This window comes from Myxocyprinus asiaticus, chromosome 14, assembly GCF_019703515.2.
Source record: "Myxocyprinus asiaticus isolate MX2 ecotype Aquarium Trade chromosome 14, UBuf_Myxa_2, whole genome shotgun sequence".
NCBI classification, from domain to species: Eukaryota; Metazoa; Chordata; class Actinopteri; order Cypriniformes; family Catostomidae; genus Myxocyprinus; species Myxocyprinus asiaticus.
The window spans coordinates 41,050,241-41,067,047 of record NC_059357.1 but is presented as its reverse complement, the minus strand read 5'-3'; positions in this window follow the sequence as shown (position 1 = coordinate 41,067,047).

The window sequence follows — 16,807 nt, the reverse complement described above, 5'->3', positions numbered from 1 at the left end:
CCAATTTCCTTCCGAAACAGCAAAATCTGTACATTATTCCAAACTTTTGGCCGCCAGTGTATATTTGTAATATATGTAATAAGTATGCTTTATGTAAAGTGAAAGAAGCAATATCTCATTATAAACATCAATAAGCTATTTTTAAGTGGTTATAAGACATTACAAGTCATGCTGGAAGTCATATACATTACACATGCACAAAATACAAAATAACACACAATGTAAATTTTGAGATATTACGAAAAACACTTGTGAAGCTACAAGGTTAAAATATATCAGAAACTCTCTCTTTAGGAAAAAATATGTGCAGTATGTTGATCACACATATGGCCAGTCTTATTGATTGTAAACACACCCAAGAATAATAAAAAAAAAAAATCAAACTGATTCTATACTGGACTCTATTCAATAAACTATGTTTGTGAATCTTCTTATTTCTGTGATATAAGTTTGACTTGTAAGGTATTGTATGTTACAAGTTTATGTTATGGCTTATTATAAGAAGATACTGCTTTTGTAACTTTACTTAAAGCAGGCAAAGACCACTTATAATATGATCACGACACCTCATAAAGCCTTTTGACTGTTTACAATATACAGCACTTATACGATTAACTTTATTAACTTCTGCTGCATTGCTTGTGTTATAATGCATTATACTCTGAAGTATAAATATGAATAGGGGGAGTCTTATATTGTATTATAACTGTAGATATAATTATTTATGAAAAGTTATAACTTATTATAATTTGTATTATGAGACATTATTAATGCAGTATTATGCATGTATAATGCCTTTACAATGCATTATAAATATGGGCTTCATAGAAAGTGTTACCAACAATTCCTTTCATTCATTAATATTCAAAAGTCTGCATTTATAATGTATTATATCTGAGTATAGCTTGAGCACATGACATCTAAAAGTCGTGATGCAGCTCTGACAAAGCAGCCCCAAGGTCTTCTATCTGACATCACAGCTGTGGCATTAATCTGTCTGCATTCAGTTGTGTCATTCTACACTTCTGTTGTGTCGCATGTGTATTGTCAAGACATGTAATCATCAGCACTCCACGTCACGAGTGTGTGACTCAGGACTCTGACAAACACACACAGTGATGCACATGCACGTTTCTCCATACACTGCAGGCACACAGCATGCTTCTCGTTTACAGGAGAACTACATGTCCCCTTGAGCAACAATCATCCAAATATTGACAGGGAGACAGGGACGGGCTCCTCTCTGCTGTAATTCTTTTGCAGCAGCTGTACGGGCAATTTTTGGTAAATTCCTAAGTGATGGTCTCGACTTTTTAAAAGAAGCTGATTTGTATTCAAACATTCATTCTTGGCTTTAGACGGCTGCTCTTAAGATCATCTCAGTATCCATATGAATTTGCTAGGGGTTATTTGAGAGAGATCAAATAACCCCTTAGTTCCTGAGGGTGCTGGAGTTCTGCAAATGGGTGTATGTTTCGAGTGAGATGCAGATTAAAGACCTCAGCAAAAGATCTCAGCAAAAACATGATTCAATGTTTTTGGGCAAAGTGTCAAGCTCGGTTGAGAGAAAGTGTGTGTGAGAAAGAAAGGCTACGCTCGGAGTCAGAATAGCATAATAACATGCTCCTCTTACTATTTCTGCAGTGCACAGTATACTAAATGGCCAAAAGTATGGGGACACCTAAATACCATATCCACCCTCGCATAAAATAATAATAAAAAAAAGGTAAATCCAGCCTAAACTGGTTTGTAGTTTTAGAGGGTTTTAGGAATTTTTCATTAGCCTGGGAGACTAGCCAACATGCAAAATCCATTGAACACCAGCTTTGCAAGCTAGAGACCAGCTAAATCAGCCAAGACCATTGAAGACTAGCAAACCAGCTTAGGCAGGTTTAAGCTGTTTTGTTCAGAAGGGATATGTGCTTGCTGAACATTTAATTTCAAAATTATGGCCATTATATAGAGATAGAGATATATGTCCTCCCTTTGCTGCTATTACAGCTTCCACTCTTCTGGTTCAGCTTTCCACTAGATGTGGCAACAGGGCTTGTCTCACAGTCTGCATTCCAATTCATCCAAAAGGTGCTCAGTATGGCAAGCCAAACTGACTAGTGAAAAACAAATTGAATTACAACTAGTAAAATGCTATTTTTTGATATCTGGAATTTTTCTTTTTCACTGGTGGGAATGTTAATTTCAGATATCTGGAAATGCTTTTCAGATATCAATAACCTGAAGAGCCATTAAAGATATCTTAACCCTCCGATTGAATTTGGGTCATTTTTGACCCGGCAGAGGTAAATCATAATTTTGAAATACCACTTAATTTTTCGTACAGGAAACACACAAGACTACCAAAATGAACATTATTCATTCTTTCAGATTTTTAAAAGACATTATTTAAGAGATATAACCATTTTTATAAAATTGTTACATTGCGTTCCCGGGTCAATTTTGGCTTTAAACATGATATTATGCAGATATTTTTTGCACATTTATGAATTATTTTTCATAAAAATACTTTACTTACATTCAGCCTTTTTCCCATACTCTCACACACTCTCACACTTTTTTATTTATTTATTTTTATCTCAAAATGGGATTGCATCTTGTTTACAACATGCACATACACACACATACAGTCTCACGCACACTCACACACAGAACTGACAAAACAGATGTAACAAATAAACTCAGCAAAAAAAAAAGAAACATCTCTCTTTCAGGACACTGTATTTTAAAGATAATTTTGTAAAAATCCAAATAACTTCACAGATCTTTAATGTAAAGGGTTACAGATGGTAAGCAATTAAGGTCACAATTATAAAAACTTAGGACACAAAAGAGACCTTTCTACTGACACCAAAAGAAAGATGCCCGGGGTCTCTGCTCATCTGCGTGAACGTACCTTAAGCATGCTGCATGGAGGCATGAAGACTGCAGATGTGGCCAGGGCAATAAATTGCAATGTCAATACTGTGAGATGCCTAAGACAGTGCTACAGGGAGACAGGAAGGAAGGGCAGCTGATCATCCTCGCAGTGGCAGACCACGTGTAACAACACCAGCACAGGATCGGTACATCCGAATATCACACCTTCGGGACAAATACAGGATGGCAACAACTGCCCGAGTTACACCAGGAATGCACAATCCCTGCATCAGTGCTCAGACTGTCCACAATAGGCTGAGAGAGGCTGGACTGAGGGCTTGTAGGCCTGTTGTAAGGCAGGTCCTTACCAGTCATCTCCAGCAACAACATCGCCTATGGGCACAAACTGTCCTTCGCTGGACCAAACAGGACTGGCAAAAAGTGCTCTTCGCTGACGAATTGTGATTTTGTCTCACCAGGGGTGATGGTAGGACTCGTGTTTATCGTCGAAGGAATGAGCGTTACACCGAGGCCTGTACTTTGGAGCAGGATTGATTTGGAGGTGGAGGGTCCGTCATGGTCTGGGGCGGTGTGTCACAGCATCATCGGACTGAGCTTAGCTTGTTGTCATTGCAGGCAATCTCAATGCTGTGTTACAAGGAAGACATCCTCCTCCCTCATGTGGTACCCTTCCTGCAGGCTCATCCTGACATGACCCTCCAGCATGACAATGCCACCAGCCATACTGCTCATTCTGTGCGTGATTTCCTGCAAGACAGGAATGTCAGTGTTCTGCCATGGCCAGCGAAGAGCCCGGATCTCAATCCCACTGAGCACGTCTGGGACCTGTTGGATCGGAGGGTGAGGGCTAGGGCCATTCCCCCCAGAAATGTCTGGGAATTTGCAAGTGCCTTGGTGGAAGAGTGGGGTAACATCTCACAGCAAGAACTGGCAAATCTGGTGCAGTCCATGAGGAGGAAATGCACTGCAGTACTTAATGCAACTGGTGGCCACACCAGATACTGACTTTTGATTTTGACCCCCCCTTTGTTCAGCGACACATTATTCCATTTCTGTTAGTAACATGTCTGTGAAACTTGTTCAGCTTATGTCTTAGTTGTTGAATCTTTTTATGTTCATACAAATATTTACACATGTTAGGTTTGTTGAAAATAAAAGCAGTTGAAAGTGAGAGGATGTTTCTTTTTTGCTGAGTTTATAACAAAAACTATATCAAAGGAAAACTGCCTAAAGGGAGGTGTGGCAAGAGCAAAAGTTCAAGCATACATACAGTAGTCTGAATAAGGGTTGAAGGAAGAAAAATCCACATTTGATCTGATAATAAACCAGCTTGCAGCATAATCTCACATTAACATTCAGCAGTTCATGCAATAAACAGAATACATTTTGTTTAAAACATTGTATACAAGTGCAGATGTTGTGTAGTTGTGTTCTATAGTTGTTTTGATGTTGTTTGGTTGAAAAAAATTTATGTGGTTGCGTAGATTTTGACTACAGAGTTGTTTTTCAGCAGTAATAAGTAATGAATTAATATGGAAGTAAATAGGAGAATTACTAGAAATTATCACTTTAAAAATGTATATTCATTTAAAGCAATGTTATATTCAAATGCAATTTCATATAAACCTTGATAAAAACATATATCACATGTATCACACTGGTTTAGCTGTTGTTAATGTATATTTTGAAATGTTAAAGAATTTCGATATATTTTTTTTTTAATAAAAAAAAACGTCTTGGTTACTGGTGTAACCTCTGTTCCCTGATGGAGGGAACAAGACGTTATGTCGATGTAGTGACACTAGGGGTTCGATCTTGAGAGCCCCAATCACCTTTGCTTAAGATAGAAAAGGCCAATGAAAATTGGCGAGTGGAATTTGCATGCAACTCTCCACCCCGGATATACGGGTATAAAAGGAGATGGTGTGCATCCTGCCTCAGGGGAATGCACCAGGGAGGTACTACTGTCAGGAGCATCAGATCCGAGAACCAAGACCGGTTGGGCCAGTACGGCGCAACGAACAAGACTTGCTGCTCATCCTCCCTGACTTTGCACAGAGTCTGTGCAATGAGGCTCACAGGAGGAAACACATACCCGAGGCCAGCTGTGTGCCAAGGCATCCGTGCCGAGGGGGGCCTTGGACAGGGAGTACCACAGGGGGCAGTGAGAGGAGTCTTGGGAGGCAAAAAAGGCCTACCTGTGCCTCCCTGAATCTCTCCCAAATCAGCTGGATTACGTGAGGGTGAAGTCTCCACTCCCCACGGAGCGCTACCTGCCGTGAGAGCGCGTCCACTGCACGGTTGAGGGCGCCCGGAAGGTGGGTGGCTCGCAGAGACTTCAAGGTCTGCTGACTCCAAAGGCCCTGTCCAGAGCCCCGACACCCCAGCCCGAGTTCGAGGTGTCCGTCGTGACCAGGACGCGCCTTAAGACCTGCTCTAGGGGAACACCTGCCTGTAGAAACGCCAGGTCCGACCAAGGGCTGAAAGTCTGATGGCACTGTGGCATGATGGTCACACACCGGGTGCTGTGGCGCCATGCCCACCTCGGGACATGAGTCTGTAGCCAGTGCTGAAGCGGTCTCATATGCATCAACCTGAGGGGGAGAACCGCCGCCGAGGATGCCATATGCCCCGGGGGCCTCTGAAATTGTTTCACTGGCGCCGCTACCTTCTGCCTGAAGGTCTTCAGGCAGGTCAGCACTGACTGAGCACGTTCGGACATAAGACGTGCCCTGAGAGCGACCGAGTCCAACTCCATACCGAGAAAAGAGATGCTCTGCACAGGGGAGAGCTTGCTCTTCTCCCAGTTGACTTGAAGCCCAAGTCGGTCGAGGTGCTGAAGCACAAGATCCCTGTGTGCACACAATAGATCTCGTGAGTGAGCTAGGATTAGCCAGTCGTCGAGATAATTGAGAATGCGTATGCCCTTCTCCCTTAGCAGGGCCAGGGCAGCCTCTGCGACCTTGGTATAGATGCGAGGAGACAGGGACAGACCAAAGGGGAGGACCTTGTACTGGTATGCTCATCCCTTGAAAGCAAACCGAAGAAAGGGTCTGTGTCGAGGAACGATCTATACGTGAAAGTATGCATCCTTCAGGTCGATGGCTGTGAACCAATCCTGATGTCGTATTGATGCCAGGTTGCGCTTCTGCATTAACATCCTAAATGGGAGCCTGTGTAAGGCCTTGTTCAGGGCACCCAGGTGCAAGATTGGGTGCGACCCTCCCCCTCTCTTGGGCACGATAAAATAAGGGCTGTAGAAGCCCTTGCGCAACTCGGCTACGGGGACTGGCTCTATTGCTCCCTTCGCCAGAAGGGTGGCAACTTCCACCCAAAGGACGGAGGCACCCTCGCCCTGCACCGTAGTGGAGAGGACGCTACTGAACCGGGGCAGGCATCTGGCGAACTGGATCCTGCAGCCGAGGCGAATCGTCCTGATGAGCCACCATGAGGGGCTAGAGAGCTCTAACCCTCCGTGACAGCGGCACCAGTGGGACGACTGGACTTACCGTGCCCGGGCAGAGTGGTTTGCGGCAAGGCAGAGCAGGCGCCCCACCTGGAAGACAGCCAAGGGGGGACGTGCTGCTCCGCAAGCCCGCAATGGTGGCCGGTGACTGGGGTGGGCGAGCGGCCCCAGAGACCAGCACACTTACCTGTTCACCGGCTGTCTCTCGACAGAGAACGAGGGAACGGGAAGTACTCACGTTCGCCTGATTGACCGGAAAGACTTCCAGCGCCTGACCATTGCGAGTGCGCTGGCCCAGGAAATGAGGAAACTGCTCTTTTATTGACCATGTGGGTGCCGAGGCCCAGAGGGCACTCGGCGATGTCATACTCACCACACGCTGGCCCAGGGGTGATGGTGGGGCTGGAGAGATGTCCCGGGCCAGACCGGTCAGGAGCGGTCGCCTCATCCCTGTGCGGGCCATGTCAGGACCACCTCAAAGTCTTGGGGGCCGACTGACAGGTAGGTGGAGCAGACTTTCTGCGGGAGGATCTTTTTCTCTGAGGCCAGCTTGCGGGCTCCGATGATACAGGAGCCGGGGCCGGCACCACAGGGGAACGGCTCTGGCGTGAAGCAGACGGGGTGCGTGACCTCGGTGGCCTGAAGGCGGCCAGGTCACGTGGGATGTGTTTAATTGCCTCTGTCTGCTTTCTCACCGTCGAGAACTGATGAGCGAAATCCTCGATGGTGTCGCCAAAAAGCCCCCTTGGGAGATGGGCGCATCAAGAAAGCAGACTTTCTCGGAGTCACACATCTCCAAAAGGTTGAGCCACAGGTGCCGATCTTGGACCACAAGCGTAGACATCGTCCACCCCAGGGTGTGTGCCGTGACCTTCGTCGCACATAAGGCGAGGTCGGTTGCAATGCGCAGTTCCTGCATCAGCCCTGGGTCGGTCCTACCCTCGTGCAGGTCTTTTAGCGCCTTGGCCTGGTGGACCTGCAGGATGGCCATGATTTAGCAAGCACAATCAGCGCTGAAATTGTGCTGCGTCTTCAATATTTGATTAAGTCGTTGTCATTCCTTTCTGCACAAACACACATCCTTTCTATGTAAAGTAGACTAATTAAAGATTGCGCTTCATTCACAAAACTGCATGCAGTTAGCCCTGCGCAATTTACATTGCTATAACTGCCAAATGAAAGTAGACGGTAAAATAAATTTTATTTAAAAGAGGTGTTTGTGAACATTTTCAACCAATCATTTCAGCAGTAATTCATCAAATACTCATCAAATGTTGTTGAAGAGCATTATAACCTGGCAAATATCCAGATGTGTGGTATCGTCTAGTGCACGTTCTGCATGTTTAAGAGATGATTCAGGTGTCTGGATCAAAGTGATGCTGTTCAGTCCTGGCAGGGTGGGTCAAATACAGTGGTCTGCGGCATCCTCAGCTATATTGTGCTAAGAATCAGACCACAAGATCAGAAATGCATGTGCAAATTGCTTTAATTGCGTAATGTAAAATGTATACATTCTAAATGAATCTGCCCCTTAATGTTTTTACTAGTGCAAGTGTAATTACTACTGCTAACGATTTAACACGTTCATTTAGCTTGATTAATTATATTAAAAATATCACATTAAGAGTAGTCAGGCAATTAATCATGCCCCCGATCCATGTCAATTCTGTAAACAGGTCCCTGTGCTCGCATGCTTGCCTCTGACTGCACTAAAGCAACCAGTCATTGAGGTAATTAAGAACACGGACACCGCTCAGCCTCCTCGGACTGAGCACTGCATCAACACATTTCATGTATGTGCGAGGAGCTAGGAACAAGTCAAAGGACAGGATTTTGAACTGATATGCCTGAATGGGCTTTAACGAGGGGCTATCTGCACATGAAAGTATGCATCATTCAGGCCGATCAACACAAACCAGTTCAGAAGACGGATGTGAGACAAAATTTTTCTCAGAGTAACCATCTTAAACATAGACTTCACAAGTGTCCAGGTCAAGTGTCTCAAGTCCATAATAGGCCTCAGCACACTGTCCTTTTTGGTGACTAGAAAAAAACAACTATAGAAGTCTTTCTGTGCGTCGCACATCAGCACTTTCTCTATTATGTCTTTGGCGAGGAGACTTTGCACCTCTGAGCGCAAGACCGGCGCATTCCACACTGTCAAAGTGGAGGACAAAATGCTATTAAAGGGAGGAGGTACCCTCACAAACTGAAGCACATAGCCAAGTTCTATTTTGCACAGTACCATCTTCTGCCCAGGTGCTCTCGAGGGTCGGGAAAAAAACACTGAGTATGTCTTAAGTTGTGTTGAGACATGGCAGTCTTGTGGCATGTCGCAAACTACAGCAAAACAGGCATAGAAGTGACCAGCGTCATGCAACAAACTCATTTCCGGCTCGCGACAGCGGAGAAAGCGAGAGGGCTGCTAGGAAAAATGGAAATGCCTTAAATCTCTGTGTTGCGAGCAGTCTCCTGGCATGCAGTCAAGAATAGTAAAAACAGGGCAAAACTGCTCTGTGCTACAGAGGAGATGTCAGGCTCTCTTTCCCAGCTCACAGCGGCGAGGAAAATAAGAAGTGAATTCCTGACAAATTTAGCCAGGGTGTCACTCCACAGACACCGGGCCACCCATAGACCTGCCAATTTCCTGGACAGAGACCTTGGATTTGTGGAGCGGAAATTCATGGTGCATTCAACAAGCACCGCAAAGGTGTCAGCACTAGAGACCTGAACTCTCACTGACTAAAGAGGAGAACGTCAAGTCATTGTAAGCTACTTGTGCAGCTCTGGAAAGAATGGCATCGGCGGTGAATGCGTGCCAACACAGTAAACAACATTCATCCATTTGGTTTTCTTTTTTGTTGGCTCAAGTGAAATTCTTCCAACTCGGTTTCAGAGGCCATTTTTCCTGTTTTTCTGTTTCCTGCCCACGGGTGGGGAAATTATGGTAAGCATAATGTCACCTGAGCATGTATATGTCTCACTAATGAAAGACCAGTCACAAAATATCCCTGACATCACCACAAATCATCCTCAAATCTCCACGCTCTATTCCCCGTCCTCACGTGCATCCTTCATGAGGTCCCTCGGGAGCCACAGAAGGAGTATGGTGGGAGGGAGGGGGACCAACATCGTTCTTTAGAATGAAGGAGAGCCGAGAGTGAAGCATCTTAAGTTTAATGCGCTCGCAGTGAACACAATCAGCGATTGTGTCTGTCATACAAAGGGATATAACCCTCACATGGTGAAAAACATTTGTGAAACACAATCTTGAAAAAGTCCTCGTTAAGCAAATGGCTCTTTTATGTGCTTTACAGACAATAAAACAAACAGCACAATCACAAAGCAATAGCATTTCAAATGCACAAATGATGAAGGATATGTTGTCTGTCAGAGCACAACAGGGAAATTGAAAATAATCCACTCACTGAAGATGTGCAATATCAACTACGAAGCAAAGATTCATCTGTCCGTCGGAGCACAAAAATGAGGAAGAAAATAATCCAATCGCTGTAAAGGTGTGCAATATCAACTACAAAGCAAAAATTTGGGTGTTCAGAGCACTAGAGATGAAATTGCAACTCTGAAGAAGAAAATTCTAATGAAGGGGTGCAGTGCTCTGGTTTATATGCTCACAGTGATGCGCTCATCGGGGGGCGGAGCATCAAGCGCCATCAGACAATAAATTGCCGTGATTTGAAAGTGCTTCAGAGATCGTCACTCCTGGGAGGAGTTTCCCATAGCATCAGCAACTGACGCAGCATTGAAGTGACTGACTTAAAAGGAAACCATGGTTAATTGAATCAAAACCATGGTTTCCAGCCATGGTTATTGTAGTCATGGTAACTACAATATTACTATAATAAAACCATAATTTCTGATGACAAACCATGGTTACTACAGTTATGGATACTACAATGTTAGTACAGTAAAACCATGGTTAATTTTCATTAGGGTTGACAAATAGGGTGTCAACACTAAATTTACATTAATTTATACTTAATATACACTAACAAACTAGAAAATACCCTAAACAGCCGCAATTAACTAAATACTTTGCTCCAAAAAAGAAGGCAAAGTCCCTTTAAGGCTGCGTGGGGATCAAATTAATCAATGAACTATATGAACTAGTGCATTGACATAAACCATCCGAAAGAAACAATTCACTTAAATTATTTGTTTTTCCCAGTGGTACATTAGAGAGAGGATGGTTAAGGTGTGCATGATTACTCTGTCGGCTCCATTGCTGGGTTTGCAATATAATGTGTCAAATGTAGCGTTTTGTTATGCTACAACTCTTCTCACTAGAAAATATAGCTTGAAACTGGAAAGGCTACACCATTGTGAAAATAGCTGAGCTACTGTCACACTACTGAAAAATGTCGTTAAGTTAGTAGCATCGCTACTTTTAGTTAACTACTCCCCAACACCGAGTGTGCGCAAATGACGACAGAATTTTCATTGGTGGGTGAACTATCCCTTCAAAATCATCCTAAGGTCACAATGCAAAAATCAAGATCTATGTTATAATATTTGTTCAAAAATAAATAATAATAAATAAAATCAAGCTAGAATTTTGAGATTTCAGAGTATTGTGTTCAGTAAGTAACATAAGGAAAATAACTGGGAAGACAGATCAAACACATTGTAGAAACAGGGGACTCTACAGGTTTGCCTGTAATAGACAGTTTTAGCAATTTTTCATCTGAAGATTACACACAGTTGGGTATTTAAACATCAATTTGTTCTGTTGAACACAGCAAATTCAGACATGACAAAAGAGGTTGTGCTTTGAACACATTTCACATTTTTTTGTAGATTCACAGTCATGGTCCACATGAGAATTTCTTTCCCATTCCTCAGATTCCTCATAAAATAGCACGACATGCAGCAATGTACTTGGATGAAATCAAATTGACATTTCAAAAGCATGCAGAATCCAGTTCGCTTTGATGTTGAAGTGTGCCGTCAATATTGAAGCCTCAATATCTTCCAATCTCCAATATAAACCAAATATAACCTCAATTTATCAGAGTAGAAGGAAAGGGGGGAAAACAATCCTCAGTATTTCTACTCAAAGGGGGACTGAATATGTGACATAGCTTCCTCAGATAGACGTGTGATCTTATTGATGCTGTAACTGTTCAAGTCATTGACTCTGGTTTTCATCAAATATTGATGTCTGCACAACACAAGTTATGACCTGTATCTAGTTGACTGACCAGACAGAGTGAGTTCTCCTTTGCATAATCTCCCTGCAGTCTGCCATTAAATAAAATCATTCATTAATGGATTTGGCAAAGGTAAGCATCACTTATTATTGCTCATAATGTAATTAAGGTTAGGGATTAGAACAAACCCCAAACTTACCATATTAAACATTGATGTAATTCATTCACCCCACACTCTTTGTGCTCTGGACCAGTGGTGCCTACAGCTGTACGGCTGTGCGCACTGTGTGTACCATGAGCGCTCTGATTGACATGAGAAATATTTTCTCTCAGAATATTTCATCAATCATGAAGTGTGTCCCATATTTCTTTTGAGTTGGTTCTTTTCAGTGAATTGGCCAAATGGGCTTGCAAAACGGTCTGAATCGATTCGTGATTCAGTGCAATTCGTTCAGACCACTCTCTCACTGAATCATTTAGAGCGGTTTCTCACACAGTAAAACAGTATCAGGATATTTATGAATACAGCGCTGGATACAGTGTAAAATTACCTACAGTTACTGAAACATAAAGCTGTCTTTTTGAGAGGTAACTTTGAGAGGTTACTTCAGCTAGTGCTGTGGCATGTGAACAAGGGGTTTTTGCATCTGCTTGTGCTGTTTTTCTATCATTTTCCATGTAAAAATTCGCTAGATGGATATTTTTTGACAACTGCATCACGTTTAAATGCCGTGAAAATGAAAATAGTTGCTGGCTCCAACTGCTAACAGCACTTGCATTGTAACCAGTTATTTTAGAAGTTGTTATAATATTTCTAATCTTGTAAACATCTTATATAATTTTGTGCAATAAAATTTTGTCACTTCACATGTGGTTTAAGAGGTGTTTTTAACATTAATTTTATTTAGATCCCAAACTTTATATCTTACTCTCCCACCAGTGATCACATGGTTGATGCTGCTTTCTAAACTGAGAAAGGCCACCCATGTAACCATGGAAACCTCACACTATTGCCTAAACAGAATGAAGATTTATTGTATTAATATATTATTTAATAAGAATAACAAGTAAGTCCCAGTGCCCGGTTGCATACAGTAAAACACCTTAAGTTTTTCCCTTAAATATAACACACACTTGTGGAATTTAAATGTGTACATAAATTCTCAAATATATGAACTCTAATTGTATTTGTTCGTATATGGCCATTTACCAGATTTAAATATCAGACAATGTAATAATGGCAACAGGCCTAATTATTGAATCCTCATTTGTGATTTTAGGACATTTCTGGTACTGCGCCTGAGCACTTTGCCACTCGACGTAAAATTTGGAACAGAACTGACTTTGATTTTCAAGTATTTTTACGTCTCAGTTGATATATTTATTATATTTTATTTATACAGATTGTTAGGTTTTTATTTATTATTATTTTTTTTTTACTAAATTCAATTTCATATGTCTTAAAATAATAAATCCAAAATAATATTTGGCAGCATGGCATACAATTCAATGGCAGTAGAGCAGTTAGAAGTACTTACAAGTAGTTACAAGTCAAAATGTAACTAACTGTATAACTAAATATTAAACTGTTAATAATATTAGTAATACACCTTAATACCATAATACTGTAATACCATGGTATTTTTTGTGATGGTTATCATACCATGAAAATCTCATACTGTTACACCCCTAGAGTATACAAAGTATACATATTATTATTATTATTATTATTATTAAAATACACATTGGCCACAAATCCAGACTGAGTGGATGCCATGTAACACTAAAAGGGCAACACTAATAAAATATCAAATATACCTGATTATTGTGGACCAGCAGTGTCTGGAAATTATTCTGGTAAAAATCTGTGGTAAAATATCTTGTAAACACTTCCTGTATTAAATACACAAAAATAATTAATCATTAATCATGACGATTCTTATGATTTAAAAATATATTTTATTGTCACATCACATATATTTATCATGATACAAACAACTGCAACACAATGAACTGTAAGCTGTTAAGAGAAAATGTAACATCGTTTGATTTCTGTGCATACCCTCAGATGAAATCCTGCAGGCGCCCATGCTCTGGACAAAAATGTAACCGCAAATCATGCATCATTTTAAGAGAGAGGTGTGCTATTACATTTTAAGCAATCAGATTTTATGCCTTAGTTGGTGAAAAATGGGCAAAAAAATACCATAGATAGACTTACAGCGAGTGACTCGAGCCATATAAGAATAATTTCTATACTAGAAAATCACAGAGACTTGGAGTTGGGCTCATTTTTTGGGCCAGTAAGCAATCACCTAGCAATTCAAGATGATCACAGGAAATTGTCATGTTGCTTCCAAAAGTTCATGTACCATGAAATTGAACACATTCTGCCAAATTACTGACAAATGCCATCCTCCCTGTGAGCTTTGGAATATTAGAGGCACAGGGAATTTTAAAATAAAAGTTGCAGATGTTTCTTAATATTATTGGATCTGTTTACAACCCTGCTTGGCTAGTGTCATTGCTTATGTTATTGACTCTTTTAACTTAGGCCAGGAAGCAATCACTTAGCAATGCAAGATGATCACATGTACAGGAAATCTACATGTTGCTTCCAAAAGTTCATGTACCCTGAAATCTAACCCATTCTGCTGAATTACCGACAAGCGCCATCCACCCACCAGACCATTCTGAATCAAGCATCAGTTGACAAGTTTAGGTCCCATGGAAACCAAGTACTAATCGCATTCACATAAATAATGGTGACTCGGAAGGTTGCATTTTCGCTCCAAAATAAATTTTTTGCATCACTGATGGTTAGTTTTAGGGTTTGGTTTAGAGGGTAGAGTTAATAAATTATGCCTTCCTGTTGACTGTATCACATAATTTACAACAAAAAATACAACTCGCTTTTGGTGCCACTCTGTGGACAATTCACTCAGTAACTGGAGCTCACATGTGCACATACGTTCAACAACACTTCCATTGGCCACTGGGGGCATTGAATTCGAATTTCGGTAAGTACAGACTGATTTCAGATGAAGAACCTTCAATCTACTCTCACAGAATTCGCAGGGTTATTCCACCAAATATGAACTATTCTTAAGTTAAAAAGTTAGTATTGTGTTGTTTAAAAATGAATTATTGCATTATTCGAGGTCTGAAAACACTACATCTTTTTTGTTATTTTGACCAGTTGTCATTTTCTGCAAATAAATGCTCTAAATGACAATATTTTTATTTGGAATTTGGCAGAAATGTTGTCAGTACTTTATAGAATAAAACAAAAATGTTAATGTTACTCAAACGTATACCTATAAATAGTAAATTCAGAGAAACTGAACATTTTGCAGTGGTCTCTTAATTTTTTCCAGAGCTGTATATGAAAGCCAGATCACACCAGAGATGTGGATAATAAAAGTAATTAATCTACCTTTAGATCTTACAACTGTGATTCTATTTCTCATAATTGTGACTTTTTGTCCTCGAAATTGCTATTTAAATTCGCATTTGCAAGATGTAAACTTGCAATCGCAGGACAGGCCTAGGAATTTGCAATTTCAAAAAATCAATTCTCAAAAAATAAATTCTCAATTGCAAGAAACAGTCAACTAACTCACAATTATTATAAATAAACTGGCAGCTGCAAGAAATAAAGTCACAATTGTAAGATATAAAGTCAGAATTGCCTTTTTAATATATATATATATATACAGAGGTTTTTTTTTTTTTTTTTTTTTTTCTGTGGCAGGACCAAAGCATCAAACATATGTTTTCTGTTTATATTTCTAATATGACCATCAAATTCTTTCTGTGTTTGTAGGTCCATTCGGTTCTCAATTCATAATTCTTGTCTGTACTGACAGGAGATCTTTCCCTGTCTGCCTCTGTATGATAATAGCTCAGCCCTGTGACTGCACAAAGCACACCTCGTGTTTTCAGCCTTTTTTCATGACAACTGCTACATACATTTTTTCAAAAGTGTGACCTTTTGCTGGTTCATCACGCACCTGTGTTCTGGCCTGGCCACACTCTCAAAATGGCCCAAACAGCTTGTTGTTATACAATGTTGGTTGTGATATTGAGTAACATGGGCGCTGTCATCCCACACAACACATGTCTGGGCATCAGTTATTGGCGATAGTACAGCCTGGAGCTGTGGAGGCGTAAATGTGCGGTCCTTATCACACCGCACATGAATTTGATTGCATGCTATCAAAATGTAATGCTGCTGACTCATTAGCTCTGTTCCAAACACTAGTGTATGGACCAACTGCAGTCAACGAATGCAGCATTTAAACACTGTGTCCGGTGCGCCTGCTGATATGTTGCAGGCAGTGCCCACGGGCAATCTCTGGCGGGTGCTCTCCGAAGGTCGCTACACTGTTGGGGGGTGTTGTTCTATCTCTCTTGCCCCTCCAAGATAGCTGGCCCCTGAAAGCTGTCCCCTTTTCTCCCTCTTATGCAAGTACTCCTCATTGCTTACTCTAGTGCGATGACGTAGAGGATATAATCCTCTGTGTAGTGGATTTTAGTGATGTAGTGGATGTTTTAATGCACATACCTAATCATATTTAAATGTTTTGTGTCTTTACTGTAGCGTACTTAATGGTCATTAATATATTTATTCATATAACACACACAGATATATGTTTATATTAGGGCTGCACAATTAATAAAATAAAATCGAAATTGCAGTATGACATTGTGTGATTATTAAACCACAAAGGGCTACAGTTTAATTAAATTAATAAACAGCATGATCGCGCTGCTCACTTCAAATTTTGTGCACGCTGCTCTGTCCTGTATTGTGCTCCACACAACTCCATCTTGTGCTGAAGAGTAACAGATGTGCTCCAAGTTCGGTTCTGTTTGCTTACATGTACTGTAATCTCACTTTTGCATACTTCCAAACATGTTTGGCTGTCACATGTTAATATACAAATACAAACAATACACCCCATGGCACGGGTTTTTATGTATAGCCAAGAAGATGTTAAAATAAGGAGCACATTATAGAGAGTAGTATTAATATGTTGCTTAATTAGGGCCCAAGCACTGAAAGTGCGGAGGACCTATTGTTCTTCTAACGATTATTATTATTATTATTATTATTATTATTATTCATTTATGTTTTTAAGGTTTTCGGTACTTTTGGGGTACTTAACATGCGTGAAATTTTGCACACACATCAGAGTTTGTAACACCCCCATTTCACCTACAGTCACCAAAATTGGTACATATATAGTTCTCATAAAGCCGAACAAATTTCATA